General features: G+C 42.1%; 1 protein-coding gene and 1 non-coding gene across 2 annotated transcripts in view; one reads left to right on the forward strand and one right to left on the reverse strand.

Annotated features, from left to right (window-relative positions):
• Window positions 1–4,623: 4,623 nt before the first annotated feature.
• Window positions 4,624–4,695, reverse strand: TRNAC-GCA. Its single transcript has one exon. It is a non-coding gene; the product is annotated as a tRNA-Cys (tRNA).
• Window positions 4,696–14,896: 10,201 nt separating this feature from the next.
• The window catches only part of TIAM2 (TIAM Rac1 associated GEF 2), a 131,674-nt gene continuing 118,716 nt past the window's right edge, over window positions 14,897–27,854 (forward strand). Inside the window, exon 1 of the mRNA XM_045544619.1 lies at window positions 14,897–14,979. The gene's annotated coding sequence lies outside the window, so the exon portion shown is untranslated. The remainder of the gene's footprint in view (window positions 14,980–27,854) is intronic.

Consider the following 27,854-nt stretch of genomic DNA (forward strand, 5'->3'; position numbering starts at 1 on the left):
AAAAAGCTCCTGTATTTATGTATGTCTACACGACCAAGCCCTGTGGCTCAGCATGGGTTTTGAAAGGTCTATATAAGAAATATTTTTTAAAAGGTGTCTTTAAGCATTATAGAAATAGTCATTGGCTTTCCAATTTTGAGGCATATCTCTATGGAATCTTTCTCAAAATATGGAGAACACCTGAACTGGAAATAACTGTGGGTTTATGGATGATAGGAAGAAAGTAGAAGTAGTGTTTTAGAATGGATTTATTAAATATTAGGACCACTATATGCTAGAACTTGTATTTGTTTACTAAGTCATTCATTCAGCAAACACACAGTGCTCATATATTCTTTACTATGCCTTGTGTCATTCAATGCTGAGCAAAGACTCACCAGTTTATGCCCTAGTAAAACAGATGGCCGCGTGAGCAAATAATTTCTGCGCAGTGTGGTAAGTGCTTGAATAGAGATTTGTATAAGGTGCAGTGATGTACCTGAAAGTGATTTATTATCTCTGTTATGTGATGTTAAGGAAGATGTCTTAGAAGAACCACTGAAGTTGCTCTTGAGAATGGAGAGAAATTTGCTAAGCTGTTTCAGCAGAGGGGAGCATTTTAGCCAGGATCAAGGCATGGAGGCATTTGTAGTACATGGTGCGATGTGGGCTATGAAGAATTTACGTTGGTGGCTGGGAGGACAGGAGCTGGAAGGGTCAGTAGAGTTTTGCATGCCATAAAGTTTGGGGCTTTACATTGTGAGGGTTGGGTGGTATTGAAAGGCGTCAAACTGAAGGATAACAGGATCAGACTGATGGCTTAGAATTTCCCCCTGGCTCTGTGTGGAGGAGAGATTTGTGGAGAGAGGGAATACTCCCATAGGGAACAATGCAGACAGCGCTGGAGTCAGCCTAGGGGTTCTGAATGAACTCAGCGCAGCGAAGGAAAGAATGGCAACCATTAAAGAGCTACTTAGGAAGAGCAGCCAAGGATTTAATGACAGCCTAGGTGTGCATGATGAGGGAAAGGAGAAGCAAGCCTGGGATAATTGATGGGTCCTGTCTCTCCAGAGTGGCCAGACACGGGTGCCATTATCCTGGTTCAGCTACACAGAAGGAGGTGGCAGGGTAGGGTTGGAAATAATAACTTTAGTTTGAGTCATGCTGATTTTGAGGTGGCACATCCAGTAGGTAGGTAAGTGGGTCTGGAGATGAGAAGAGATAGACTTGATTGTTGTCAGTGATAGTGAAAGCCGTGATCAGCCCGAGAGAGAATACTGAAGGCACAGAGGTGAGGACCAAGCCTGGAGCACTGAGGACCACCAGTGCATCCAAGGGGGTGGGTGGAGAGGGAGCAGCACAGGAAGGAGGCTGAGAATCAAAGGGTGGGGTGAGGGGAGAGCCGGGCAATCCAGTAGAGGACGGGGCTTCCAGAAGTTGCACAGAGGGTTATCTTATTTTAGATTTTGTGATAAATGTTGCTAAGGAGGAACTACAGTCTGTAGTTAGCACCATTAAAATCCATATTTGCTATTAAGAACTAAATCAATTTACTTTTAAATATCCCTTATAAATTGGTATTTATCATGACTAAAATCTGTTAAAGTTTAAGAGACTTTACAAAGAATTACGCATTTTTAGTTGTACCTGGTTCCTTTTCTTGCTTCATATTGACTGGGTACTTTCGTAGAAGGGCCTTAGTCCATAGCCAAGTCCCACTTTATAGACTTGTGATGTTACACAAATGTTTCCACTTCAGTTTGATTTCCTCTGATTATAAGCACTGCTCCTTACAGTGCCTTTGTGTGCTTAACCTGCCTTTGCAGAGTAAGAAAGTGAGGCTCGGGGTCACACCCACCATAGCAGCTGGAAAACAATTAGAATTGAAGGGCCTCTGGTTTCAGCTTAACAGCAAACTGCCCCACTTCCCCGTAATTAAATGTCTGTTATGATTCCCACTTCAAACGTAACATTTTCCTACCTGCAGCAGACATCCTCAGAAGAAGAGTTCGGAACCTCCCCATAGGGCAGAGTGGGAGTGCTGCTCGACAAAATACTCATTAGCACCTTTCATCCCCAAAGATGAAAGATCTTTCAGACATCAGTAATCCCCACAAAATCCCTTTGAGTGGGTGGCTGGTAGGTGGAAAATGCAGGGTGCGTCTGGATGGGGGCGAGATACAAGGGTGCCTTGTGCACAGCAACTCAGCCACCGTGTGCCATGCGCTCTGTCCTGTATTGATGACACCAAGTCCCGCCTAAATCATGCTACTTTCATGCCTGATCAGTAGCTGATAGTATTGATTTGCTGACACGGATACAAGGAATCTAACCAAAAGAAAATTCCTGATGATAATTGTGAGGTCCTCTTTGTATCAGAGTTAATTGATTTCTAAAGTTAATCCTTTAAAATAGTGACTTTAAAATAGCTGTATAAAGTTTAAGAATATTAGTTTTAATGTAATGTCATGATAAACTTATTTTAAATGTTTTTCCAAATTATTATTATCAATAAGCCTTTTTCTTCTATGTTTATTATGTTCTTCCTGAGGAACTAAGAGGCTGTTAGTTCCCAAACTGCGATTGCTGTACTTTCTGTCTTCAGAGCTAATCCCAGTGCTCTTTGAAGTAGCATTAGAGCCTCAGAGGGTTGTCACTGGACGTGGAGATGGAGCCACCTACATTCTTCTAGTGACTACAGCCTTGGGGCATCAGAGCGTGGAGGGGGGTGGCTGGTGGGATGGAGAGGGGTGAATGGTCTCAGTGCAGTTCTGGGTAAGGATGGTGGGTGCAGCCGGGGGAGGGGGCATGGGGCCCGAGGGTACCAGGCCAGGAATGCAATTCTGACTCCTCCAGATGGCACTCTCATGGCGGGAGGGGAACAGGGTTAGGGAGCAAGGGGAGACTGGGTTGGATTAAATGTTCAAGTTGGACAAAGTAAAAAGAAAAATTTTCTATGTAATTAGTGCAGAGCATTTTCAAAACCATGCTAATTATCATAGGAATATTTTTTAATGCAGTAAAAGCTTTATTACAGATGTAAAAGATGATAACCTAAATGGAATATTGGCCTTTTTGTGTCATTACTTTGGAATTTAAAAAAATAATCCAACAAACCAACTCTTCAAGGAAACCTTCATTTGTGTCTTTTTATTCTATTTTTCTCGGGGATTGGGGCTGCACTGACTGTACCACTGCCCTCCTTGCCAGATGCCACTGGGCTTGGAGTTGAGAACAGGAGTTGACAAAAGAATTAGTACAGAACAACCGTGAAGGAGAGCATATAGGTTGTGTATTCCTCATCCAGAATGCTTGAGACCAGAAGTGCTTTGGATTTTGAATTTTTTGAATTTTAGAAAATTGGCATATGCATAATGAGATATCTTGGGGATATTACCCAAGTCTAGATGTGAAATTTATGTTTCGTATACACCTTGTACACATAGCCTGAAGGTAATTTTATATTATATTTTAAATAAATTTGTGCATAAGAGAAAGTTTGTGTACAGTGAACTGCCAGAAAGCAAAGGTGTGACTGTCTCAGCCACCCATGCGGACAGACTGTGGTTGTTTGGTATCACTGTCCTTCCTGACTCTGGATTTATACGATTACTGATAAGCAGTCATTTTCTTCTTTCACACACTTATTTCACACACAGTACTTAGCAGTAAAAAATGTGGCATACCATTAATACAGTGAAAAAATGATGTGTGATGGAGGAGCAGCACCAGAACACCTGCTACGACTGTTAGACAGATGGCGGTGACAAACAGCAGGCTTCTGTCTCTACCTGTGATGCTGTGTTTTGATGAAAAGCACCTGTGTTTTGACTGCGACCCATCACATGTGGTCAGGTGTGGGATTTTCTGCTTGTGGTGTCATGTTGATGCTCAGAAAACTTCGGATTTCGGAGCATTTCAGATTTTCGTATTAGAGATGCCCAGCCTGTATTCAGAAGAGAGAGAGTTAGTGAGGCCAAGCGTGGGGAGGACGCCTCAGGTGGGAGTGTGATGCGGGCAAGGTTTGCATGGAGTGTGAAGGCATCATCAATAGTCAAGGGGTTGGGACAAGAGTCTGGGGGGTGGGGTTTCCTGGGGTGGTTGCAGAGGGGCGGGGGGTGGAGCATTCCATTCAGGGCCCTGATGCTTCAGTTCCAATTCTATTCCTGGGCTGTATCCCTGTAATGCTTTTCATGTGCTAAAATAAATCAATAAACTGTCACTCTCCTCTTCCCACCCCTTCACCAGCTACAGCCATTTTTCTAATTGAGGTTTTATTTTTTTTTTTTTTTTATTTTTATTTTTTTTTGAGACAGAGTGTCACTTTGTTGCCCGGGCTAGAGTGAGTGCCGTGGCATCAGCCTAGCTCACAGCAACCTCAAACTCCTGGGCTTAAGCGATCCTACTGCCTCAGCCTCCCTAGTAGCTGGGACTACAGGCATGAGCCACCATGCCCGGCTAATTTTTTTTGTATATATATTTTTTAGTTGGCCAGATAATTTCTTTCTATTTTTAGTAGAGACGGGGTCTCACTCTTGCTCAGGCTGGTCTCGAACTCCTGACCTCGAGCGATCCACCCGCCTCGGCCTCCCAGAGCTAGGATTACAGGCGTGAGCCACCGCGCCCGGCCAAAGTGATATTATTAGGGGGCACCCGGATATGAACCAGGGACCTCTTGATCTGCAGTCAAATGCTCTACCCCTGAGCTATACCCCCCCCTTGAGGTTTTAGTTATTCATCCTCATGAAATCATAGGTAATAAAATACCTATGGAAAATATGCTAATTCCATGATGAAGTAATTAACATTAAAGGTCCTAAATACTTTCAATGGAAGGAAATTCTGTGATTATGATTGTTATAGGGAGATACAAGTAATTTATAATTGGATGCTGATTGGTGTGGTTTTTCTAGTTTGTACTGAGAGAGGTGAGGCTCAGTTGCTGGGTGTGTGACCACAGGAGCAGAAAAACCCTGAAAATATAATGTAGGCAAAACCCTCGGTCACATCCCTGCTACTCACTGTTTGAAAGGCATATCTTTTCCCCTCATTTCTTTTTATTTTACATATATAAAGCTTACACTTAACTGTTCATAAATTTGTTATAACTTATGCTAATTTCTCAATAATTCCCATAGTTTATGGTACATTGGGCCCAAAGAACAGGAAGCTGTTTATTCTACACACTCCTAAAGCATGCATAGTACCCTTTTTAGTGATGGGAAATGTTATTTTCTAAACAATGGCAACCCTAGAAGGGTTATGCTAAGCTCAGAAAAGGACCTCTAATAACTTGCCTGTTCAGAAGGTTTTTGTACTAGCCTGGGATTGGAGGAGGACTTAGTGCCCTAATTAGTTTAATTGCTATTGATTTTAGAATATTATGAAAATATCTTTAGAACATTACTATAGATATTGAAGCACCAGAATCTCCAAGTCTAATTGTGTGGGTTTCTTAATTTACATTTTCTCCTTAACTTACAATTTACCTACTGACTCAGTTCCTATAGAAATATATTTTTTTTATTTTTTGAGAGTCACCCAGGCTGGAGTACTGTGGCATGATCATAGCTCACTATAACCTTGAACTCCGGAACTCAAGCCATTGTCCTGCCTCAGCCTCCTGAGTAACTGGGACTACAGGTGTGCACCACCACACCTAGCTAATTTTTAAAAAGATTTTGTAGAGATTGGATCTTGCTCTGTTGCCCAGGCTGATCTTGAACTCCTGGCCTCAAGTGATCCTCCCACCTTGGCCTCCGGGGATACTGGTATTACAGGCATGAGCCACCACACCTGGCCTGAGAAATATTTTTTAAAAACCTTTTTACAGCATTTGTTAATAATGGACATTTAGGCCTGGCCTTGGTATTACTGAATCATCTTGCTAGCCTTATGCTTGAAAAATAATTCAGAATTTTTATTGGTGCTGCTTACAGTGGAAGAAAATCTGCATTCCATGGCAGAGATTACAGACACCAGGACAGGAGAGAATTAACATGTATCATTTAACATTTATTAACTTGTCCTAGGCCTTGTGTCAGGTAAATTAAAGATATTGTCTCATTTTATTTTCACAAAATGTCCTGGAAGGTGGCGATAATCATTTTCATTTTAAATGGAGGGAAATCAGTTGTAGAGAGGTGGATAAGTGACCCGGAGCCAGGCACCACTACCAAGTGGCAGATCTGGGGTCTGGCCTTGACTGCTCACTGGCCTGTGGTCCATGTGCTCCGGCATTCCCGTGAGGAAGCTCTAGTTTGCAAATACACTTTGGGGTTTCCCAGCTAATTTTCACAGTTATCAACCACTTTATAGTTAGTGCTTATTCAGTATTGATTGATGGTGGCGATCTAGTGCTGTGGGACAGAGCTTGTTGATTGCTGGCTCTGACATCTGCTTTCCAAGTTGTCTGCTAGTGCACAGAGCTCAGGTGACTGCCTGGACTTCAGCAGCTGTCAGCGGCAGGTGTCCCGATCTGCTGCTCTCCTGTGCCCACCTCACACTGGGCCTCCCCAGGCTCGATGCTGCTCTGTGGCTTTTGTGGGTTTCAGACTTCTTGGTTTCTCTGTCCTTTCTCCGTGCTGTCCTCACGAGAACGCAGGGCCTCTCTGGTTCCTCACGCCTAAGTTGGACACATTCTCCGAGGCCGGGTTTCCAGCTCTGCCCTGACAGCTGCCTGACCTCGCCTCTCCCTCGTCTGAACTCCCCCCGGGGGTTGCTTCCTGTGCACACTGGCCCTCCCGCCAGGTTCATTCTTGATCCCAGCCTGTCCTCCTGTAATGGGTGCAGCATCTGCCTTTATCTCTTTGGAAATAAAGTCCACGCATCCTCCAAGTCTTTTTTAAAGTTCTGAAGTTTGTTCCGTTACAGAAGTTGATGTTTTCCTTTGTATGTTTTGTTTTCTTTTCCTTTGCTGGCTGAATCCAGAATATACCTTCCATGAGTTTGCCTTGATGATAATCTGAGTGGTTGTTGCTGCTGCTGAAAAATCTCGGTTTTGGATCGGTTGAATGGATTTCGCTTTGTTTTTTGGTGTTTTTCTTTTTTGTAAACCAAGGAAAGTTTCTGGGATCCTTTTTCATAGCACCGTCTTGCTCTCACCCGAGGTGGCCAGTTTATCTTCCTCTTTATATAATTTATCAAGTGTCTTTGCTGCCTTTTCTCCCCTCTGGCCCTGTGCCCTTTGGTAACTGGCGCTGGGCCTGAGTCGTCCTGTGTCAGGCAGTCACAGTGCCCGGCACGTGCACCTTGCTGTTAATTGGAATTTCAGTGTCACTGAATGTGAAATGAGTGAGTCGTCAGCCGCAGTCAGTGCAGCTGGAGATCCAGATGGACACCTTGTCACACTCTGGGCTCACTCTTTATGGAGCCTGGCGTTTTCGTTCTTCAAAGAGTTTCTGATGTCGATTTGCTTCTTGGGTCAGTTGGATTTGCTCACGATGGTAGAATGAAACAGGAACAGCTCTGTGGCCCCTGGGAACTCTAACACATGCTCCTTTGTACAAAACTAATTGGTGAATTAAAACCCCAAGTAGCCTTCTGTCAAGTGTTTTTCTCACCTTCCAGAAAGGCCTCATTATCTGTTCTGCGGCTATCAGTTTTGTGCTTGTTAGCATTGTTCAAAACCTTATCTCTGACCTCCCTGGACACAAGTATCACAGGGGCTCCTCAGCAAGCTGGTCCCTCCTTATCTCACTTGCACTGTTTGTCAGGGGGAGAGAATGAAAACATTTATGAAGAGAGTTTATAAATGAAGTTATTATAAAACTTACTAGTTGTTTATTTTCAGAAATAAAATTATACATTGTGCAGGCAAGGCATGTAACCACAGGTCGTCTTTGTCCTAAATATTTGGCTTTGAGTAGAAGATCAGGTAGAAAGAGTGTGGCATCTTCAAGCGTCAAGGATGGTGCCTTTTAAACTTATTGTGAGATGAAAGTAGTGTGCGGTAAGTTGCTAGGAAAATGGCATCTGAAATAATGTTTCACATCCTGACTAATATCCCTGGCCTTGGGATGAACTTGTGCAATGTCGCCGGAGGGCAGGGAACAGTTGAAGCAATCTTGGAAAGAGCCTTGGCCGGGGTGGACTTGAGGCTTCTCTGGCGAGGTCTACGGCGTTAACTTTCTCGGCTAAGCTCACAGCTCTGAAATCATTGTTCCCTGGAGGTCCACGGTGAAGGGACCTGTCAGAAAATATTTCCTTGCCCAATGAATCATGAGTTTGTGCTGTCTCCAGGAAGGAAAAGTGTGACAGCTTTGAAAAATTAGGAGGGTAAAATATTTTAGTCACCTGTGTGTCATTTGAGGCGGTCTGTAGCATGAGGGCGTGTGAGGGGAAGTCTTTCCATGTTCTACTTAAATCCAGGGGTTCTGTGAGCACAGAAGGGACTGGCGTCACCGTGTGCTCAGTCACTTGTTCATTCCTTCAGTGAGTCCCTCATTCTCCCCCTTGTACTTATGGTCATTCAACAACTATTTCCTTTCAAGGAAAGTGATTGTTGCCGTTTAACACATGATTCCATAGAGAGGCGCAGAGTCTATAACAGGTTTAAACACACTGCCTGATACAAAAGTGGTTGATAAATTTGTTTTATGTCTGCGTTTTCCGGTGCTTGCCTATTCATGTAATGTACAAACGTTTGTTTCCTGTTTTGAGGTCAGTAGATCCTCTCAATTTTTTCGTCCTGACTTTCACTTAAGAAACACTTAAATACTATTGTAGGGTGGCTGCTACTTGGGTTTTATTCTTGTTTAAGCAACTTTTTTTTTTTTCTTTTCCTGAGACAGGGTCTTGCTCCGTTGCCTGGGCTGGAGTTCAGTGGTATCATCATAGCTCACTGCAGCCTCAAACTCCTGGGCTCAAGAGATCCTCCTGAGTAGTTAAGACCACAGGTGTGCATCACCATGCCCGGCTCCTTTTTTTCTTTTTTTTTTTTTTTAGAGATGGAGTCTTATTATGTTGCTTAGGCTGGTCTCAAACTTCTGGGCTCAAGCAATCCTCCAGCCTTGGCTTCCTGAAGTGCTGGGATTATGAGCGTGAGCCACTGTGCCCGGCCAAGCTGCCTTTTAAAAAAATAAGCTAGCATTGTGTTAATCTGCTACTTTAGTAGTTATTCAGTGGTTCCTCATTTGATTTCATTTATTTTATCCTTACACTGTCTCAGTACTGAAAAAAAAAACAAAAACGCTTTGCTGCAATCTAAGGTTAGGGTAAAGAAAATGATAATATCGTACAAATGCAGACTGTTCCTATAACGAATGAGTATCCATTCGTATCATGACTGTCAGTAGTTCCTTTAGCTATTAAAGTGGGGTGTTCTGCCTGTTAGGGAGGGAGAGCCTCGGTGTGCTGAGAGGTTGTGCTGGCGAGGCTCTGTCGGTGGGGCGGCGTGATGGATGGCCAGGGGTATGGAAGGACCGTTAGCTGGGAGGCCCTGCCACTTTGTCACACACCTCCCACACACAAGCATCCTCTTATGTTTGTTGATGAACCTTCTTCTGCGTTCTCTCTCCGCTTCTCTCTCTGAGCAGTTGCTGGGGCTGATGCTGGGACGGTTCTGAGTATGGACAGGGCTGGGAAAGTCGAGATGGGCAACAGTTATTTCACAGGCAGGAGGGAGAAGGAAGCAGCGTTTACTGCTGCTGTCATCCTGCTGGTCTGGCCTTGCGCAGTTTTAAGTTTCTTATGTACAGTGCGATTGTCTGCCTCATCTCTGTTGCCATAGGACCTGCCTGCCGCTGTAGACACGGTGCGTGTTGTCAATATGGCACAGGCTTCCATGACGCTAAATGTGTATGATTCTTGGGGCACGGATGCCATGGCCCCTTTGGAAGAGATAAGGAATTATTATATTTTAGTTCTCTAATGAAGACAGCCACTCCCATATCCACTGAGTTCCGCCCGTCAGCTGGATGAGGGCCACCCCTCTGTCTAGAAGCTGAAATTCAGTGGCGGCTTTCAGACACCAGTGTGAAGTCAGTTTCTTTTGTCTTGGCAAAGGATGGGATACAATTCTTAGAATTGTCTTCTCATGGGCTGGAAAATATGGCAACAGGTGACATATGACACCAGATATATGTGGCCTCAGGGCTTCAGGGCAAGTGCCCTAAGAAAACCAGGTGTGAACCTCCTGGCGTTTTCTGGCCTAGCCGTGGAAATCCTAGTGTCAGAGTCAAGGGGAGGGAACACAGGCTGCCCGCCCCCTCCCTAGAGGAGTGTCCGAGAATCTGCAGACCTGTTTTAAAACATTCATAGGTGCCGGGCGCGGTGGCTAGAGCACTCTGGGAGGCCACAGCAGGAGGATTGCTCGAGGTCAGGAGTTCGAGACCAGCCTGAGCAACAGTGAGACACCATCTCTACTAAAAATAGAAAGAAATTATCTGGACAATTAAAAATATATATAGAAAAAATTAGCTGGGCATGGTGGCGCATGCCGGTAGTCCCAGCTACTCGGGAGGCTGAGGCAGGAGGATTGCTTGAGCCCAGGAGTTTGAGGTTGCTGTGAGCTAGGCTGATGCCACGGCACTCTAGCTTGGGCAACAGAGTGAGACTCTGTCTCAAAAAAAAAAAACAAAAAAAAACAACATTCATAGGATCCTTGTGGAGAAAGCTCTATTCTGATCCACCTGGGGCACTGAATGTAGGTAATTTCTGTGGTGTGGGCGTTGTGATTCTTGTAGTTGGGTCTTTCTTGAGGAATGGACTAGAGGCTACTTTCACAGCATCTTAGCCCCCTGGACTGTCATCGTCAACCACACGAGCTGTGGCTGGTGGCTTACTTGTTTGCAGGCTGCGCAAGACTGTCAGCAAGCTCTGGTCACTGCTGTATTCCCAAGCTTAGTGTAGTCACGTCAACAGAACAGACGTTCCACAAATGCTTCTTGACTTGAGTTAACTCAATAAATGCCCTGTGCGTAGGCACTCAAGCTGTAATGTACTAACTTGTGTATCCTTGAATTTTGTCGCTGGACACGTGAGCCCTGGTGAGAATCCTGGGGAAGATGTGTCTAAACGGAGCCAAGTTGGCTGATGTGACCAGCAGCCGAGGGAATATGGTGACCCAACTGGGTACACCATGTTCTGCATCCAGCTGTTCTTTTTTTCTTTCTTTTTTTTTTTTTTGGTGTTTCACATGAGCCTTTTTATAAATAACAAGGGCCTTTTTGTAACTTTATAACAAGCAGTAAATACTGCGCTCCATGTGTATAGAAGTCTGCTTTTTGGGGAAGATAGACTGAAACTTGCTATTCTCATTGTAATCAGTCATCCCTTTGTCACGAATGGCAGCTTCTCTAACATTCTATAGACTGCCGGGTAACTCTACAGTTTTCCTTTGTTGGGGGCAGCATCTGATTCCACGGGTTCTTTGTGCGAGAACAGTGTGTTAGTGTTGATGTGAGAAGCTGGTGAAAGTTGTTACGGCCGACGGCACGTCATGATGTAGTCTTACCTTGTGCCTTGGAGTAAGAGTCACAGCGTGGTTTGTTCATTGTGTCTGAAGTCTCTAAGGGCCCGAGTGGCTGAGATGATAAATAATCCACCTGTGAGTGGAGATTCTGGAGGGCTCGGTCCGTCATACAAGCCTGGGTCGTGTGAGGGGTGAAGGGAGACAGGAGTTGCTTTTCTCATTCCCCGTCCTGGAGAGCCTCACACTCTGTGCATTGTTCTACTACAAAGGCAGAGACTCTGAATTGATGACCTGCCTAGCTGATAACCAGGCTAAAGAAAACCCCGAAACTCTGAAACTTTTTTGTTTTTAAATTCAGGGAGATGGTGATTACAAAGAGGATATAATTTGAACAAGGGATGAATTTGAGACAGAGATTTCTCAGTAAGAAATGCATTCTTTTTACCTAGTTGGGGGGGGGGGAGCAGGTTTTAGGGACGCCAGTTAATAGTAAATGTATCTTTCTCTTCCCCAGCAATTTCTCATTGACCTGTGCTGATAGTTGGCCCCATTGTTTCGGGCTCTCACACTGAGTCACCCAGCAGTGAAAGTTGAATAAACTCTGGGCACCCTGAACTTAGTCCAGGCTTTGACAATGGGCTTCTAGTTGGACCAGGTGTGGACTTTTTAAATGTATATGCAGCTTTTGGGGTAAGGCATGGAGGCAGAATCTTTAGCACTGTAAAAATCTAATCACTTTTCATCACAAAATTCAAGGGAAAAAAATGCAAGATGCATTCATGTTAAATTAAAGTGATGTCATGGTGCAAGCAGGCAACTCTAGGGCTCAGGACTGGCTGGTTTTTATGCTGAAAAAAGCATGAGTGAAATATGTTGATTGATGACTCTGTCTGCACATGGTACCTATGTGCTATTATAGATACAAGCACATTCTTTGTATAACTAAAAACATAGACTTGCTTGAGTTTTATTGTAGATGTAGTTTGCCTAGCATTACCTTGAATCTCATAGACTCACATACTCGTGGGGCTCTGTTAGATCTTTCTGCGGTCACGAGATATCACGGTACCTGCCCCTTGTTAATTCTCCTTAAAACATGACCTTAACTGGCAGGCAGGCCCAGTTTACACTGGTGAGAGACTAGCCACTTGTGGAAGATGGATTGTTTTCCAGGAAGATGAAGGCTAATTGCTCATGTGGCACTGGAGTACCTAAGGGAAGTGGAGAAGGTTGTGAAGAGGAGGCTGGGATCCAAGAGAAGGCATTCTTGGCAACCACTAATTTGTCACACTTGAACAGAACTGATGTCATCATTTGGAGATCTGAGTTCTAGTCCCAGTGCTTCCCCACTATCTATGTGACAGGTCTAATTGATCTTGTTTTCTTCATCTGCAAAAGGAACGAGGTTGAAGTGAGTGTGCTCTAAGCTTAATCATTCTCTAATCCTGCCTATAATCATTTCAATCCAAGATGGTTAGTACTTAAACTGTAACTTCCCTTTATTTTTAACTTAGGTCATGGTGATGTGATGGAAAAGCAGGCTAAGCCAGATTTATATTATGTTGTATTAGCAATTTGGTGAATCAATTCTTCCATCAACCTACTTATTATACATTTATTAAGCACCCATGGATAAGGAATTGTGCTAGATGCCAGGGAAACAAAGTACTTCACTTTCAAAGCAATTAAAATCTAGTAAAGGAGACAGGTAAAAAAGAAATAACTGCAAGGCGAGATTGCCTGTATCAGCAAGAGTGGCGAACTGAAGGAGGGAAGGATACTCCTGTGAGTTTCAGGGTAGGAAAGTAGATGATCCAGGAGGGCTTCACAGAAGAAGAGACAATTAAGCTGGGTCTTGAGGGGCAATTAGGAGTTCTCTGGGGAGGCATTCCCAATAGGAAACAGTATATGCAAAGCCATGGAAAATTAAAAACTCACGTTCATGAAATGGCAGGGTATTAGGAATGAATGTGTGGAAAGCTCTGTGACATAACAGCTGTTTGAGACACAAAATTATCATTGGAAATATTTAAATGTGGCAGATGTTGTATTTTATAGTTTTGGGTTAGTAAATAACCATCTGTCAGGCCATCAGTAAAATATGGCAATCCTTGGTATTTAAATATTGTCAGTATTATGTACTTAGCTAGAGTCCAGGGAGCCTTGATTCAATTTTCTATTCTTACCATTTAAAAATATTTTTGTTCATACTGGCTTAATGACTAAGGGAATTAAAGTATTTTGTCAATATGAAATTTGGAATTTTTTATTTATTCTTGACTAAATATATAAAATTTTTAAAAATGTTCTCTGAAGTAATTATATCACCTTGGACAATTCAGGCTACCTCTTTGATCTTTCGATTCTCAGCTATAGAATGAGCGACTTGGACTGATTTTAAAAAGTCCACTACGGTTCTGATATTCTGTGATTCCATTAATATCAGTGAAAATTGTTATCTCTACTATGCCTAGTTACATAGATGTGTTTCTGTAGCATGAATCATTGTGATAATCAAACCTTTCCCAGTAGCGACTATTTATAATGAAAGTCCAGTAGTGATTTATTGCTACTTTGAACATTTCACGTTTCAACCACTTAATCATTTTCTGTGCATTACTGGATTAAATACTTAGAATAACCCTGTTGGGTAAATATTTCCATTTTATAGTTGAAGAAACCAGAGGCTTAGACAATCTAAATATTTAATAACCAGGCTGAGCTCGCTCAGGTGGTCGTGGGGAAGCTTGGGTTTGAACTCCCATCTCAATCCCTTGGCTCTAAAGGCTGTGTTCTCTGTCAAGGACAGCAGCCCTGCGGCACATCTTAGTGCCAGAATGTAGCGTCTTGTGTACATCCAAGGGATGGTATCATGCCTTGTGAAAAGACAAGTCTCACTCTCTGAAAGCAATCTATTTTACATTTTAGACAATGAAAAAAAGGGAAGTACTTTCTGGTGTGTTGGCTAATGGGCCATGAATTCTAATGTATCACCAGGTAGCATATCACATGTAGGAAGAAGGAATTATTCTCCATAGTATGAGAGGACCCAGAAACTACCTGTTTAATAAGTAACGAAACCTTGATCCTTTGATGTTAACCATTTTTTATTTGGATTCTGCTCCAGAATTCATGATAACGATTGAAGACATGCTGGTTGTTACTAGGGTCTTAGCTGGTCCCTCTGCCAGGGGAACCATTTCCCTAGCTTCAGATACCATTCAGATCTCAGCCCTATTGTCGTCTCAGACAGCCATTTCCTAATCTTTAAGTTTGGGATGAAACAGTACGTCTGCTTCTCCAATTAGGATGTGGGAAGACCTTCTTATTTCCTTTATAGTTAATCACTTAACCCTTGATTTCTCATTTAGAGTCTCCCTTCTTGTGTCAAGTCCAAGGTACAACAGCATGCCGAGAAATTTGAGCTTTAATTACAAAATTCTAATTTTGAAAAATTGTTTCTCATCCCTCTGTGTTTTTGTTTTCTTTTGCCAGGGCTGCGCTTGAATGGCAAAGACACCTCTTCAGCCAGCTTGTTCTGGATGAATGAATGATCACAGCAAGTGTCTTCCACACTTCCTCTCTGGGTAGGTTCGAGGCACTTGTGTGTCTCAAAGGCTTTAAAAGTGTATGTCATTCTGTAATTCTTTGCTTAAGCACCACGTCACCATGTAGCTCTGTTAACTGCTCTTTATGTGAGGATCTGAGTGGGGAAGGCCAGAGCAGATTCCTCTGGTGCTGGTAACTGAGGTTCCTGCAAACAGCAGCGCTCCGAATCTGAGCAGCTTATTGCAAATGCACTGTAACTGGCTACGCTGGCTGATTCAGTGCGTGTGGAGAGCTGTATGCCGATCCACTCTGGGACCTTAGGTGAAGATGCAGCCTGGGAAGCTTTAGTTTCCATCTCTTTAGATGTCAGATCCTGATAGAGCACACACCTAAACTCCAAACCTAATGGGACCTGCTGCTTTAGAACACGGACAGCGTATAACTTCTGGTTGGAGTCGTAAAATCAGGTAAGCTCAGACTTGAACATTAAGGCACCACTGAGGAAAGGTAAGATTCCCAACTGTGACCTTAAGGCTGTTTCATTCCGACTGAGGTGTTTTCCTAATGAATGTGTTGGTGTCGCAGGTTAAGTACTAAATCAGGAAAGCCGAACAGTTCCCTAGCAGTGTTTGGAACGGTTGCATGTAGTTGCTGAACATTTGCCCTGTCTGCAGTTCATGCTTGCTTTGCAGAAGTACACGCACGTAAACATGCCTTTCTAGGCAGCGGTTTGCCCTAGCTTTCCTTGGTGACGGCTTTGTGCTTTTTGGGTCGTTAACTCGAAGTACTGCCTCTGAGGGACCTCTGAGCCCCAGTCTAAAGGCCACGCAGTCCCTGTTCCCACATCAGCCGACCTCAGTTCCCTGCACAGTGCTCATCCATCCCGCATGGTGTTCTCCTGTGCGCATTTATGCGTCAGCTGGCTCTGTTTGCACCTTCCCTGGTGCAGGGATCCCCCGGGGCAGGGAACTTGCCTGTCTCGTTCATCACTAGAGCATTGTCTGATGCACAACAGATAGTTTTTGACCAAATGTATGAATTTAACAGTTAAATGAGGCTCATTGTGTAAATTTCTCAGTATCCCCACATGGCGAGAAATTTATTCAACCTGAAGGAGATTTTGAAGATTTATTACTTTGTCTATTCAATAGTTTTTTTCAAATGTGACTTGTTCCCTCATAGAATTTTCAAGTTTAATGTGCTACATGTAAACAGGAAGTTCTGACATTTCTGGGTTTATTTGTAAATACAGTACATATTAAAACTAGAAATTTTGATAATAATTGGTAGCTTTTGTTGGTGCTGACCTTTTGTATCATCTATATTGGAGCATTCAAAAGTAATACATAATTAGCCTTGGAGAGGTGTTTAATTTATACTTTAATGACGTTCAGAGCCAGTCCTGAAATGTACCTATTTGAAAAGCCTAAGGTCTAGATATATTTGGAGCCTGCCTGAGTTCTTTGAATCCTGTCTCTGGGATTTCCTAGCTAAGTGACCCTGAGTAGGTTATTTAATCTCTTCGTGCCTCAGTTTCTTCCTCTGTAAAATGGGAATAATCAAAATATTTTCCTCGTAGAATGATTGTGATTAAGTATGTTAGTACATGTGACATATAAATTTCTATTTTATTTAGTATATGCTTAGATTTTTATATATTCAATATACCAGTTGGGTTTAAAAACAGTATATTTGGGTACTCGTCATCAAATGGTAACAAATTTGAGAACAAGTTTTCACATTACGTTTGTTTTCACAGAGAATTTGTTTTTCATTGAAAATAATAGTCCATTCCTGAGATCACCAGAAAGAATAGACTCGCTTATCATAAATTATACCTTTAATAAGTTTATAATGACAGTGAAACTGATTGTTAGCACACTTTTCTCACAATGCTGTTGTCTCTTTGGTGTCAGACAGAGCTGGCTTGAGTTTTCCAGATGTACTAGTTTTGTGGCCTTCAGCAAATTACTTAACTTTGCTTGGCCTCAGTTTCCTTATCTGCAAAATAGTGATGATAATACAACTCAAAGAGGATCGCCGTGAAAATGAAATATGAAAATAGATGTCACACTCCTGGCATAGTGCCCACCTGACAAGTTGAGGTGCTTAGTAACCCTGGGTGTCTGTCTTTCCTTTTCCCCAGACCTTAGACGTAAGGTGCACATTGATAACCAGAGGAAGGCGATCCAGGTTGGAATGTGTGGAAATAGCATCGTACATTCCCAACGTAATGATGAAGGGGACTGAATATTTAGCCTGGAAAACAGTAAGCTGGTTAGCTCAGTGCGTCTCCCAATTCTGGCCTTGAGGTGCTTGACAGGTGTGACATGTAAGGGGAGCGGGGATGCTCTGGTGAGTGTGGTCTGCTTCAGAGGGAAGGATGAGGACCCGTGGGTGGCGGTAGAAGGAGGACTTTCTTACGGAGCTGTGGGAAAATGGGGTGGTGACCCTGTGCAACAGTGAACTTCTCAGGGTAGGACGTGGTGTCTGCAGGCTGGTTGGCTGCAGGTGAAGAGCCCTGCAGAGGGGGTTCCTCCACTCACCAGGAAGGAGAATAGCGTGGCCTCTATGGTCCCTTCCAAGGCCTCTTCCCCATCAGTGACCCTCCTCCAAAATCATGCTGAACAGCTGGTTGCCTTGGCGAGATGTATGCCCCCGAGATGAAGCCAGGGAGTTGGCACTGCTAATTGTCTTCATTGATGATGTTTCTGAGGGTTGAGAATTTTCTTGTTTGTATTTTGTCATTTGCATCAGAGGTTGCACACCGGTGGATTTGGGGCTGGATCTGGGCTGTGGATAACGTTTGTTTGGCCTGCAAAATGTGTCTGAGATGAATATGTTGTGTAAATTTAAATTAATTGCCTACATTTAAAAATCGAAAATTATTTTTTAAAAATGTGGTTCATCTGGCAACACTGCATTCTGTATTTGCAGCTGGCAGTGGGTAGCTGGGGCTGTGTAGCTGCTGGCCTTATGGTTGGGTCATGGTGGGCCAGTTTGCCACAGTCCCCACCACTCCATGCAGTCTCCCTAGCACTGAGTGTCAGTTGCTATTTTTCATTTACTTAAGTTGTTTTCTTTTAGTAGAATTATGAGAAAAATGAAAAAAAATTGTTTTATCATTGTCTATAGTAGTGGTGGAAAAACTAAAAATATTTCCATGGAGTTTCATATGTGAAGAAAAATAGAAGAGATCATTTTTCGTATGTGTGTTGAAGAATACTTGTACAAGCCTAATTTGCAAGCGAGTGGTTCCTGTGTCTTAGGAATACAGTGTTCAGGCCTGCTTCTCTCATACATTTTCAGTGACTCTGAAGGTATTTCAGTGTGGCCCCCAGTTTGGACAGTTAGACTTTCCCTCTGTCATCAGACTCAACTCATTTCCTCTCCTTGCATCCCCCATGGGCATGGAGAAGAGTTGGTGATCACACATCTATTTCCCTTGTCTTCCCTAACAGCGATTGTTGGGTCTCCTCGGTGAAGTGGGGACAGTGTGGAATGTGCATATGTCTGTGAACTCTGGAACTGTGTTCTGTTCTGCCTTCTCCAGTGGGAGCCCAACGCTCCCGAGACTTCATGGCCCCAGATGGAGCCAGTAACCTCGTTTCCCGAGTGAGTGTAACCAAGAGTGCGGGCTCTGTGCCTACTGAGGCATAGACTGAAGTCTAGGATTCTGTTCTATGTGCATTCTGATTTTTAGGGAAGAAGATATCTAGCTTTGTTTATTTTGCTTTGTAAGAGTGATTCTGGCTTCATTGTGAGGATAGACCAGGAGAGAGGGAAGAGCTGGGCTGGAGAGAGAGCTGGGAAGGTCCAGAGTAATTGACTTTCTTGTAGGGTGGTTGGACAGAAGAGAGGAGTAGAATGTGGGTTAATAATGCTAGAGAGACAACAAGTAATTAGTGGAATTTTTAGAATGACCAATTTAGAGTTGTCAAAAGGAGTTCTCATCTATCGACTGGTTATTTAACAATGGAATATGCCCCCTAACAGAGCCATGAGCTTCCCATCACTCAGTGTATTTAGGTAAAAGAAAGTGGCCCGTCTGTTAGGATACTGTAGGAGGTTCTCAAATTAGAAGGAAACTTGGGCTAGAGATGCCCTCTCTGGTCTCTTTGGAGCTCAGATTCAATTATTCTCAGAATTAAACTTACTACGAACCTTTCAGCTTAAACAGTTTGACTTCAGTACATAAAAAGAAAATACTGTGGGTTGACTGAGAGGCTAAATATAACACTTTAATTACATTTATATCTGGGCAGATTACTTGTACTTTCTTAAATGTTCCAATATAACTCTTCAAAAATGTTGTAAACAGATGTATCTAGTGGCTTGTATTTATAAGCCAGGATTTTATGAGCATATTTCCTAAAGTTGACGTCCCCAACCCCCAGGCCGTGGACTGATACCAGTCTGTGGCCTTTTAGGGACTGGGTCACAGAGCTCCCCCCACCCCGTGGAAAAATTGTCTTGCATGAAACTTAGGAAGGGGGGGGGGCGGTGCTGCACAGCAGGAGGTGAGTGGCAGGAGAGAACAAAGCTTCATCTGCATTTGCAGCTGCTCCCCATCGCTCACATCACGGCCTCAACTCCACCTCCCTCTGCCTGTGGAAAAATTGTCTTCCATGAAACTGGCCCCTGGTGCCAAAAAGGTTGGGGACTGCTGTCCTAAAGGACTTTTTTCCTCCTGGAAATTTCATTTTACTTAGCTGAAACTCATTTGGAGGTTTCTTTTAAGTAGCATGATTTTAAATACTGATTTTATCATTTACATACAAATATTACCTATTACTCATTATAAAGAATTCTGTTTAATTTCAAAATTTAGGATTTTGTACATCATCATTCATTGTCAATTATCAAAGTGTATTTAGTTTGGATCTAATGACCTACAGAAAAAAGATACTTTAAAGGGAAATTTTATGAAGAATTAGTTTTAAATCTTAATTTTTATGTTGTTTAATATTTGCATATTCTTGCAAAAGTAATTGGTCATTGCTTAAATTATTGGGGCTTGCTTATTATGTAAGGTGACCCCCGGACTTTATAAATATTTATGCCATAAAATCTCTCATTTCCATGATAATTGACTACATTGAAAATTTTTTTTTGCACATTTGATGCCCTTGAAACACTTAGAAAAGCTTATATTATGGAATTTAGATTTCCTGTGGCTTTACAGCAATACATACCATGCTAGTATTGCATTTTGAATTTTCTTAAAATTGACTATTGATTTTGAGGACATCTCCAGTTTGCTTTTCAAAAAGTTAAAAATTTATTTTGCTCTTCATTTTATATTTAATTCATAGCTATTGAGTGATTAGAAGCTTTTCAGTGACTATGTAGTACAAGGCCAACAAAAATGGTGCTTAATAATCCTAGGGAAAACTAAGTTATCCATGGAGACCTTTTGGGCTCACTAACCAGCCTTTTGTACCAATGGTGTGAGGCAGCAGAATCAAAGTTGTTAACTGTGTTCACCAGCACTTTTTGTTTGTTTGTTATATTTAGGATTTGTCTGAATCAATTTATATTAAATACAGTCATGCATTGCTTAACCACAGGGATATGTTCTGAGAAGTGTGTCGTTAGGTGATTTTGTCATAGTGTGAACATCATCGAGTGTACTCACACAAACCTAGATGGTTTAGCCTACTACACACTGAGGCTGTACGGTACAGCCCACTGCTCCTAGGCTACAAACCTGTACAGCAGGTTACTGGCCTGAATGCTGTAGGCAACTGTAACACAATGGTAAGTATCGGTGTATCTAAACATATCTAAATATAGACAAAGTCCAGAAATAATACAGTATTTGTCTTCCTTTTCAACAGACTTAGGGATACAAGTGGTTTTTGGTTGCATGGATGAATTATGTAGCGGTATAGTCAGGGCTTTTAGTGTACCCATCAAATGAGTAGTGTGCATTGTACTTAATAGGTAATTTTTCATCCTTCACTCTGTCCCACCCCACTTCCCCCTTCTGAATCTCCAGTGTCCATTATGACACACTGTATGACCCTACGTACCCATAGCTTAGCTCCCACTTATAAGTGAGAACATGTGGTATTTGGTTTTCCATTCCTGATTTACTTCACTTAGGACAATGGCCTCCAGTTCCAGGCAGAAGACATTACTTCATTCTTTTTTATGGCTGAGTAGTATTCCATAGTATAGATGTACCACATTTTCTTTATCATCAGTTGGTGGACACGTAGGTTGATTCCGTAGCTTTGTGATTGTGAATTGTGCTGCATTAAACATATAAGTGTAGGTGTTTTTTGATATAATGCTTCCTTCTCCTTTGGGCAGGTACCCAGTATGGAATGGCTGGGTCAGAGGGTAGACAGGTCTACTTTTAGTTCTTTGAGAAATCTCCATGCTGATCTCCATAGTGGTTGTACTAATTTATATTCCCACCAACAGTGTATAAACATTCCCTTTTCACTGCACCCATGCCAACATCTGTTCTTTTTGGACATTTTAATAATGGCCATTCTGACTGGGGTAAGGTGGTATCTCATTGTCGTATTTTTAATAAGATGATGGTCTTACGGGACCACTGTTAGATACTACTACGCAGTCTGTCATCAACTGAAACATCCTTATGCTGCACGTGACTGCATTAAGTTTTTAAGCTGAGTCAACTGGGCTCTGTTTCCTTCTCCATCAGCATTTGTGAAGGGTACTGTATTTTGACAGTGTATAGTCACTCTGTGATAGGTGCCATCTCAGGAAAAGGTTTGTAAGAGCAGAAGTGTGGGTCGTCTAATTTTGTGGCTGTGAGACCTGAGTCACAGCAGCAGGTGCTGGGACTTCTGCAGTGAGTGTGGCCCGCACAGAGCAGGAAGCAGGAGTGTGTGGCTGGCTCCAGCACAGTGGCATCGTGCTGTTGTCTTGATGAGGAAGATTGCAGGCAGGTGGGCTCTTTAGGCATCTTGAGCCCGAGGCAGCCTGGAATATAAAACGCCACCGAAGAAGGGCTGGGACTGAAAGTTTTGCTTGATGGGCAGTGATCACAGGTGCGGTAGCTTATTTTAAATAAAAGAATTGCTTGGCTTCTGACACAGAGATGGTAGATGGTAACAAACGCTGTTCTTCCTTTCACGTTCGCCACCACTTCCACCAGCACTGTCATCTCCCCTTCCTTCATTCATGCATTCACGCAACATTTATTCGGTATTCACTATGCGCCGGGCACTTTTTAAGGTACTGGACTTTCAACAGTAAACGATTTTAACAGAATCCCTGCTTTATGGAGTTATTAGTAACATTCTAAGGCAGGCCTTGTATTAAACAATTTACATCATTATCCCCATTTTACAGATTAAGAAACCGAGCCTCAGAGAAGTTAAGTGATGTGTCCAGTGTCACACAGCAGGATCTAAAGTAAGGCCAGAGGGACTCTAAATCCTGGGCCCGGAGCTTGTTTTTGCTGGCCTCTCGAGCCCCATGACTGAGTGGCAAATGCATTGTGCATCTGTGTGGGTTTTCAGCATCACACGTGGGAGATAGACCTTCAGACCACACCAGTTTTAGACATGGAAGCCAGCCATGCACGGTCTCACTGTACTCTCTCGGCAAATTTGGAAGCCTTTGGTTTCAGAAAAACAGACTTGCTAAATTTGGGCCTTTTGATGAAATGAGGAGAAAAATCGCCTCCCCAAGTAATGTCTAAGGATCTTAGGATTCTCGTATGGACACTTTGTATGCTGCTTTTTCTTCTAGTGTCACCTCCATCTGAGACATTTTTACAACTGCATTTTTCAAGTTCTGTGTTCTTTTTGCCCACACATCTGAAGTATTGCTCTTCTTTCAGAAACAGTGTGGAAAAGCTCTCCAGCACACGAAGTATTGCAGAGTCTTTGCTCATTGATGTAATTGTGTGACAGCTGGATGTTTACATTTCTGAGGGATTGTTTAATCTTTTGGAATCCTGTTTGGATAAAAGTAATTTATATTTTTAACCTTTACTTATTATTATTGCTTTATTAAAATCATGGCTATAGCTTAGCAATAAGGAATTCTGCTTGTTGGGATGTTCTTTCATTACTAGCCTGTGTTTGATCTCAAAAGTGGAGAATATGGAAGGAGTTGGGTTTTTTGAGTTTTAAGCAGAAAGGTTATTTCTGAATTTCTGATAGCTCACATTACTTTAAAAACGATATTTTAAATGTCAGTTTTTCTGATAACTGTTTACAGGTTGATACACATTTATTTATATTTTTATTTTCAGGAGGTACTATTATTGTCAACTCTATTTTATGGGATTCGGAAGGCCTCGACTTTACTAAGAGATGAATTTCCAGCTCAGTTCTACTGGTTTTGAGGCCTGAGATATTTCCACTACATCCTCTTTATTATTAATTATGATTTGTCCTGTGATAGTGGCTGTCAAAACTTTTTCATTCCTATGTCCCATCTTAGTCATTTTACGTCCACCAGCTCTTCTCTGGATAGGTACAGAAACCCTCAAGGACACATCTTTGTGCACATGTGTGCACAGACAGTGTAGGATATTCGTGTCCGTGATTGCGATCAGGTTAGCAACAATTTTCGCATAGTCTTGACTAGGCATATAGTAAAACATGGTGTTTCTTTTACAGATTGACTTATTGTGGTGGGGAGGTGTGCACATATGGATACATGTATCATTTCCTTCTAATCTTTTATTAAGAAAATTTGTAAAACTATAGAAAGGTCAAAAGAATTATATAGTGAATACCCACAAACCCACCACTTAAATTTTGTAATTGTTAACACTTTGCTATTTTCGCTCTTACATGTGTCATTTTGCATTGTATGCTTCAGAATAGAATACTTCATAAGTAGTAATTTACATGTTTCTCAGAGATCGTTGCCAAGGAATTTAATTTTAGATGCCTGTTAACACATATGTCCTGTTATATTATCATCTCAGAATGAAGCATTAGAAAGATCAAGTCTAGTTTTATGATTTGGAAATATGCTGGTTTTTGCAATTTGAGGCTGGAGCACCAAATTGAGAGTATTTTACTATAGTTGGGAAAATTTTAAACAACTTAAAAAACCGTACATAGTTTGAAACCCCAAGTGACTTTATAAATTCATAGAACTAAAGTTACTTGGGTGACCTCAGTAATAAAAAATGGAAGCAGACAATGCAAACCCATTTGAAATGTCCGAGGAATGTTGGAGATAATTTATTTGTACAGGCGGTTCTTGCATAAAGGGGTCTACAAATAAAATGTATTGTCCTAAGAAAATCTAGAAGCAGGGATAGAGTAGGGGTGTGCAAGTATTTCCACGCAGTTAATTGTTCTTCTGATACTTTTTTCACCTTCAGAAACATATCTCTTTAAATTTCCTTTTTCCTTCTGATGTAATTTTTCCTCCCATGTCAAGGAGTCCTTTTTTCTGTCTCAAGGTAGCGTGGAAGGCTTTCTTTTACACTGGCTGATACTTTATTTTATTTTTTTGAGACAGATTCTTGCTCTGTTGCCTGGGCTTGAGTACAGTGGCATCATCATAGCTCACTGTCACCTCAAACTCCTGGGCTCAAGCGATCCTCCTGCCTCAGCCTCCCGAGTAGCTGGGACTACAGGCATGTGCCACCACACCTGGCTGATTTTCCTATTTTTTGTAGAGATGGGGTCTGGCTTTGCTCAGGCTGGTCTCGAATTCCTGACGTCAAGGGATCCTCCTGCCTCGGCCTCCCACAGTGCTAGGATTATAGGCGGGAGCCACCACATCAGGCCTTTATTTTACCTATTTTAGTAACAGAAATGATGTTGCTGGGTCTGATGGAATAGGAGCTCAAGAATTCTTATTTCTTCCGTATTTACCTAGAGGATTTTTTAATACGTGTGTGTGTGTGCGCAACTTAGCATTTTGGGAATTCCCATGTTTTATGTTATGTGACTTGGCTTCCGTGGCAACCTTCTGACTTCAGTCCCGGGTTTGTGGTTACTTGGGTGGTACCTCCTTGCTCTGCTGCCTGCTGGCCAGCTCGGTGACCTTGTGCAAGTCACTTCAGCTCTCTGTTTCTTTATCTGCCATGTGAGGGGTTGGATTAGGGAATTTTTCAGGTCTACCCCACCAGCACTAAAAACTCCTGGATTCTGTGTTCATGTTTAAATTTTTGTGGAGCTTAGACTAATTTTTATAACTATTAGACTGATGATCTTAGTAATGGCTCTTCTTATTTGACAGTTAGGATTAGAAAACATACCTTCAAGTGTGTATTAACTACATTTGGAAAAAAATTTTGTGTATGTGTGTGTACTTGTATAAGTAGATGTATGTATGCATATGTAAAGTTATGGTTTTTTTTCATCCAGATAAGGAATTAAAATTTTATCTGTCTGCAGTAAAATCTGGTCTGTAATATTAAGGAAGAATCTTGTCTGTTGCATATGTAGATCCATTCACATTTTTAAAACAATGAAAATATTACCTTAAAAAGCTGTTGCCACATGTTTGTCCAGGATAACTTCTGTATCTTAGAATTCGTACATCTTGAAAACTTCTGATTAAACTGTTTCCTTCTGTAGAATATAATTCCAGTGTAACCACCACCACACAGATGTGACCCTGTTCTTCCATTCAGCGCCCCTCCCCCAACTCCATGATAAGTACTATAAAATGATCTGAAAATGTTGCTGTATTTTTTTGGGTATTCTATAAATATAAGGTCTGTCACCAAAGGATATAGCAAGACTTAAAAACACTCCAAACCTCCGGTGTCTAACTTTCATTTAAGGGAATTTAATGCATATTTTTGATAAAATAGCACCGTGTTGAGGTAACAAGGATTTCCAGTGGGAAACACTGTAGTTCAGCTAACTTAAAAAAAAGAAATAACTTCGGCAAGGAACACGAGTAAGGGTGTACCCGATATTTTGCAAATCATAAAATTATTTTTAAGGGCTGCTCTGGAGGCAGGGTTTTTATGACCATCACATTCCAGCTGTGGTTTTGGAGGCAGACTGTTTACTACCGCTCTAAACACAAGGATGCTAGGTGTGTATTCTTACAGCTAACGGGCTTAAAAAAGAAGCTGAGGCTCCCTTCAAGTGAGTAAACCTTTATTCAGCAGACTTGGGAGCCGAGTTCCTATGGAACTTTGGTGGTAATTGTGGAATGCAGATCCAACAACAGCCCAGTCATGGGTGAGCCTGGGCTCTCTGAGGCACGGTGGCGGGCTGTCCCGGACTGTCCCAGCTAATCGCTTCAGCCAGCCCATGGAAAACCACTTTCTGGTTAAGTCTGCATCATGCTGTTCCACCAATGGAAAAAATTGAACATGATGAGGGTGTGTAGCTAGCAGACAAAAATACATCCAGCATTGCACAGGATCTGTTTTTAGCTCTTAACGGCCGAGCATTTGAAGTGTTAGACACTGTTTCCTGGCTTACCAGGAGCAGAAAGAAGAGCCAGTGTGTGGATGTGTGTATAGACTCTGGCTTTGTGAACCTTTTCCCATTAGCTGAAAGACCCTGACAAAAACTGGCTACATCCAAAGTTCTGGCAAAGGTAAGGTTATAAATGTTTACTTCCTCCCTTCTGGAGTTGAGACTTAATTTTATATGTGAGATATAAATGTTTCTCAAAATGCTCCCTCAGCAATACATGCTTGTATGCTGACTTACTTTTGTTCTACATTATTTTGTACTGAGGCTACACACGTTGCTGTGCAAAAGGGAATTATTGCCTTTAAAGTCGAGTGTTGTCTATATGTTTTCAAACACCTACTGGTGATTTATTGCAGCTGCCTGCCTCATGTTGCTAATTAATTCTCCAAACGCTGGTTGCACATATTGTATGGATTTGCTTTTCCTAATGTCTCAAGAAAGTACCATTTCTCAGTCTGATCGTGTTGAAGCTTTAATGAGTGTTACTTTATCTTTACCAGTTAATTTTTTTCAGGGTAGAAAGGGAAATTAAAATGGGGCAGAGATTGTATTTTGTAGTTTCCTGGATATTATATAATCTCATTGGCTTTAGTTTTTAGCTGAGTGAGCTATTTGGTTTAAGAGTTTCTTTTTAAACTTGTAATTTGATGGTCACTGTTCAGTGTTGTTTGTCCTTAATTTTTGTCTTGAACTTTCTAAAAAAGAAATGGAATTCCTTGTCATCTGGAGTGGGGCGGGGGGACCTTGCTTAAGTGGAACGATTGATTCGTGTTCTAATGAATCAGAGGCTGCTCATTCATGTAGGGCGTTTGAATGCAAGAAGCACAAGTCTTCTTGAACGTCTAGCATGTGTGCTTATCAGCAGGGATGGAAGAGCCCTGGCTGTGGTGTAGCTCTTTCTTGGCTTTACATTAATTTGGCCAAGCATGTAATTCCCAGAAAATTGGTAGGTAGAGAGACAGAAATAGGAAGCTTTATTGAAGTCATTGTAACTTAGAAGATTATTTATAGAATTTCTGGAAAGTAAGGGTATGGCTAAACAGCCGCTAGAGTTTTTCCTAACACGTTGAAGCATTTTACTGTGGCCTTCCATCACACTGAGGGGTTCTAAAATTTTGTGCTTACTTTCCGCATGGTGAGGTTACGAGTTATTTTTGGGTGGGCAACCTGTGTTCCTTTTCAGTTGTATTAGGGCTGTGTATTGTCAATTCCTTCACCTCCTTCACAGATAGGTCTCTTAGGGATGGAGAAATGGTGAGTGTGGTCCAGGTAGGTCAGAATTAATAGGAAAATTGGTTACATGTTATAGATGACTTTTCCTTTTAATCTAAAAAATACTGCTCTGACAGAGCCGGCAAGCATTTAGAGCAGGAACAGAGCAAGCACTGCCTGTCTTCTGCTCTGGTCAGATTAACACTTGTCACCCACTTTGATTTTTTCCAGAACTTGTAGACAGAAAGTGAAGTCTATGGAAGAACCCTATGACTCAAATCCATACTGACCAGACTGTAAAT

This window comes from Lemur catta, chromosome 2 (assembly GCF_020740605.2).
Source record: "Lemur catta isolate mLemCat1 chromosome 2, mLemCat1.pri, whole genome shotgun sequence".
Taxonomy (NCBI): Eukaryota; Metazoa; Chordata; class Mammalia; order Primates; family Lemuridae; genus Lemur; species Lemur catta.